Consider the following 5,430-nt stretch of genomic DNA (forward strand, 5'->3'; position numbering starts at 1 on the left):
CATTTAAGAGCTAGGATAGACCTTAACGTTTACCTAGTCTGGCATTTTGATTTTACAAATGAGGGGGTTTGTTTTACAAATGGGGAAACTGAAGCCCAGAAGGTGGAATGCCTCATCCAAGGGTTTTGAACATGAGTATTGATGAGTGGAGTTGGAAGCTGGCCTTCTGATGCCCTGACTCCCAGTTTGGTGGACTTTTGACCGTACCATGTGGCGTCCCCAGGGCTGTAGCCACGGCCAGTTGAAGATGGTTGATTGGAAGATTAAAAAAGTGAAGTCAAGCTTAGTCCTTCAAATCAACCAGCCAAGAGATGCGTGCTGGACTTGGTGCCAGGTACTGAGATCAGGAGGGCATTTGTTGGAGGAGAGAGGTGCAAAATGGCATAAAGGACCCACAATCAAGTTGGGGAAACAGGACATTTTCTGAAATAGATATATTAGAATATATTCTAGTATAATATATATTTCCATGGACTTGACCTGTATTAAAGTCTCTAACACAGGAGGTAAAAGATGACATTAATGTCATTCAAACATAACAGTGGTTGATATGAAGCAAACTTCTGCTCCATGGTTGACTTTGCATTCTTGCATCCTGTATTAATTACACATGCTCATTTATCACCACAACCAGCTGTACTATTTCTGAAGTTTTAACATGTGAAAGGGAAGTGGTGTGCTTCAGGATTGTTTTCCTGTAGAATGGTGATGATATAGAATTAATTAGTATTAAAGCTATGTTGTTAGATCACAGAGGGGTAAATAGTCATGGAAGGCTGTCTATTAAAATCAGGAGAAAATTATTGGCTATTTTCTTTTAGGCATAGCTTGGAAATCAAATCCTCACTTGGCTTACTAAAGTCTGAACCTAGTATTGCATGACACCATTTCCAGAGATTTTTTTTTTTTCCATTGGTAGGCAAAACAAATGAGACCCAAGTGCTCACAGAACATTCCAAAGAGTCAACAGAGAGAAATGGAAAGTATTAGAAACATGATTGTCTTTGGAAAAGGAGACACAAATGTAAGTAAAATGGGGAATGAAAAATCATCTATTATCTAAAGTAGAAATCCACATTGTGGATGTTTCTTAACACTTTTTGTTTCTCTGATTTCATAAAGGTAATGTGTGCTTAATGTATTCAGCTAGGGAAATAAACAAAAGACAAAAAAAAGCAACTAAAACTCACTCAATCTCACTCAGAGAGAGCCCATGTTAATTTCTTTTTTTCCCTTCTTTGCAAAACCTAGCTTGAAATATTTAGTTACTTAATATTGCAGAGAGTTTTGTATCATAATTTTTCACTTAACCTTAATTAAATTTTGACTGGGGAAGTTTTTTGAGCGAAGAACTTCTGTTAGGGGAGCCCAGGCCAGTTGGGAAAGCCATGCAGTGTTTTCCACTTCTGCAGGTCTTTAAGGATGTTAATAAATTATGTCTTGTAATCAGTAGTTAATGACTTCCAAAAGTTTTCTTTGTTGCCGTGCCTTGGTAAGGGGGTAAAATAATCTGGCTTGGTACCTTATTCATTGACTAGCTGCTGATATGAACCATCCATCAATCTGTACCAAGTACTTGCTGTGCTTGGGTCCCCAGAGCTGCCAATTTAGGAAACACCGTCATCAGTTGGTGGGGGCCAGAAAGTCCCAATTGTCTCCTTGGCGTATAGAGATCCGATTTGGTCTAGGGGCTTCCAAAGTGGACTTTTGAGAGCCCTCTTCTTTTTCCAATGAAATACATTTATGTAATCATGTTACATTTATAATGCGGACTTTTTCTATGCCATGTAAATGACTTCACATGCTGTTTTCTTCAGTCCTTGGAAGGGATCCCTGATTTGGCAATTTGTTAATTTTTTAGTGTCTGTTCTTGCTGCAAATGATCTATTAGAAATATTGCTAAAAATGTTTTTGGTCCAACTTGGGGAACCTAAAATGATACTCAGTACTTTACTGACCTTGAACTTTATAAATCAGTTTCTCATCCTCAGAGGAATTTTTTTAAAAAGATGTTGTTTCCTGCACAATTATTGCCTCCTTTGATCTCGCACTACATTTGGTCTTTCAGATAAGGGAGCCCAATAATTCCTCAGCTATAACTTCAGCAACACAGATAACTATCAAGCATCGTGTGACATGCAGTTCATTACTCAGTTGTGAATAACCAACCGTGGTCCTGTACTAAATGTTTTACAGCGCATCTCTTCATGGCTCACTGAGTTAGTATAACACTTAGGAATATCTTTGTGTCCAGGAGGGATAAAACAACTTATAAAATGGCATATGAGATTTAAAATGGAAACATTTTAAGACATCTTAGAAGAAGATAATGCTATAGTGAGGTAAATCTCCATATGTAGCTTAGTTATTTTATTTTATTCTATCCAATAAAGGGGCCTCCTTTCTTTGATGTGTCTGGTAATTCTCATTATTGCCTTCTGGATAAAGTAGATGAATATGCAGAAGCAAGATGCAGTCTTCAGAACTCTCATGATCAGCATTTACTGATGTTCCATCATCCTTCTTTATCCATTTTATAATGTACCGTGGAGTTATTTGCAGGGCATAAAGACCTCTTTGGAATGTAATAGAAAACAAAAGATTGGTTCAAGATCTGATCACATACTTAAGGACAATCTTCCTACAGTTTTCAGTTCACCAAATAAAGAGTTGGCAGTCTGGAGAGGGCTGGAAGAGCAGTTTCCTAATTTTGAGTCTTTGGCGAGCTGGAATTCCACCTGCTAAAATGTAACAGTGTGGAGATTGTTATCCACTGGGTACATTTGCAACTTTCTGTTTGGTGCTCAATAAAGCAGACTGTATTACTGTGCTGGAAAAATTTAACTTGCTGCTCATTTGAGTACTAATCTATCAAAATATTTCCTGGACTTATTTTACAAACTAACAAAAGAGCTATTATACGTTTACCATCAGAAAGTTCTTAGTTCATATTGATATTTTTGATTCCTTAATTGAATGGTTTTCCTTCCTAGCTTAATGTAGACATTATTTTCAGATTATTAGTGAACTAAGAGAAGGTTAATTTGTAAGTTGAATTGGATTTTTGTTACAATCTGAAAAGCCTTTTTGTAACCCAAGAACATTTTTTTCCTGGGCTCTGATTCTCCCTACCACCACTCCCTCGGCACCCTTCTGCCCTCAAATGAGACTCCCCCATTTCTTAATTTCTACTTCTCCTCAGTAAAGTGACTCCTCTGTCAGATAGTATGTACTCACTTTTCAGGACCAGTTGGTTCCCAAACATTTTAGGGGGGATGCAGATGTTTAATATGACAGCAAAGGAGGAAAAATGATGAGAGCATAAACTTTTCTGGCATAGATACCAGGGTAAAAGTCTGATTGCTTTACAATGTAAATTTGAACTCTAGCTCAAAAAGACTTTTATATTATTTTTTCTGAAAAATCACTTGAGATGATAAAATATGTAGTAAGTTTTTTTCTAATTTAGCACAAAAGCTTACAAAAAATTTTTTTCCCTATCATGTCTGGGGTTGTATTTTTTTCTTCTCCTGTGTAGAATTCTTTAGCAGAGTAGGTTCAAAGTTTGTTTAAACTTGGAGATGAATTTTTCAAAAAGGTGGACTTAAAACAAAAGTAGTATGGACTAATTCCTACCTTAAAAACACAAAAGAGTTGTTTTCAATTCTGCTGTCCTTTGTTCTTACTCAAATCCAATTTGTCGGTGTGTGTGTGTGCACGTAGGGTTTGTGTATATGCATGAACAATTAAAAACAAGACTTTAATTAAAGGAAGAAATTACCATAGTGAATAAGACTGTCTGTACAAGCAAAATAGAGGGTTATTTAATAATTATCAGGTGAATTTGGACTATAAAAAATGACATGATGGTGGATCTTAGTACCAAATTCCAATTCCTTCAATAATAATTTTTACAGTATGAAGGTAAGTCTTCACTTCATCAATGTAGATCCAACTTAAAGTGTTTGGGCACGGGGCACTGTAGTATTAGCAACCTGAACCTGCCTCGGCAAGGTTTTGTCAGGGTAAAAATCTGTATTTAATAATGACCTTTTCATAAGTTCCTCCTTTGCAACTGGCCATGTGGGACTGTTTGCTTTGCTGAGCTGTCAGTATGGCGAATGGAAAATAGCACCAGTTTTAGGATCAAAAGACCCCACTTCCGAATCAGATAGCTGCAGGACTTTGCAAAAATCATGAAGCTTCCCTGAGACACAATTGTTTCCTCTATAAAAGGGGTCCACAATAGCACCTACCTTACAGGGCTGTTGTGAGGAAAAGAATTACATATGTGAAAGTACCTAATAATGTCCCTTATCCATAGTCCCTGCTCAGTACATATTATGTTCCCACAATATGAAGGATTACTGATTACTGATTAAACGTTTAGCAATTTTTTTGCAAGGTGGCGTCAGTCAAAGTATTTGGGGGTTACCTCATTAACAGTCAATGTATCCCAACAACAGGCATTCATGCTATTGTATATTTGTGACCTCTGATCATCCTCAAATGAGGAAAGGAGTGAGAGACAAGGGCACCTCTTTGCAAACTTGATGGAGAGACGCCTGGCTGCCCTGAGCGGTTTTCTTTCTGGAGAGCTTCATGCGCGTCGAATTCCTTGCCTTGCAGTGGTTGTGTGCTCAGATATTTTTCCTGTGTACCCTCTGGGGCCTCATGCAGCCTTCCCTCCCCCACTACACAGCCACACGCCTCAGCACAATCAGAAAGAAGCTCATTTCTTTGCTAAAATCACAGTAACCCTCCAAGAGCCGGGAGATGGGAAGTGCTGGGGGGGAGAGACATGGTTCCTCCCTTTGCTCAGCTGGCCTGCATTTTCTCCCAGTCCCCGCAGAGAGCTTGAAGAGGCCCGTAGCGTGGGCTCCATGACCTCCTCTGACATCCCGTGTCCTCTCTGTCGCAGGAAAGTCTCCAGCTTTTATTTGAAAATCGGTCCTGCAGTACGTCCAAGCTCTGAAGAGGAGAGAGCTGTCAGGGGCGGGCAGTGTTCTCTCTTGGGGATTGCTCAGTCTTGAATGGCCTGCTCCCCCGCCCCCCAATCTGGGTGTCCTAGTGGAGACTGAGGCCTCACAGGCTACAGCCCCTGCAGCCGGATCACCCCTCTGTCCATGGTGGACGCTACTTTAAGGGATGAAGCTTTGTGGCCCGGAGATCTTTTTGCCTTTGCCCTCTTCGCAAGCCACGCCACTTCCATGATTGCTAAGAGGGACTTATTTACAAAACAGAAATAGAGTCACAGATGTAGAAAATAAACCTATGGTTACCAGAGGGAAAACAGGGGTGGGGGGAGGGATAAATCGGGAGATTGGGATTGACACATACACACTATTATGTACAAAATAGGTAACTAATAAGGACCTCCTGTATAGCACAGGGAACTCTACTCAATACTCTGTAATGGCCTGTATGGGA

Source organism: Balaenoptera acutorostrata, chromosome 6 (assembly GCF_949987535.1).
Source record: "Balaenoptera acutorostrata chromosome 6, mBalAcu1.1, whole genome shotgun sequence".
Taxonomy (NCBI): Eukaryota; Metazoa; Chordata; class Mammalia; order Artiodactyla; family Balaenopteridae; genus Balaenoptera; species Balaenoptera acutorostrata.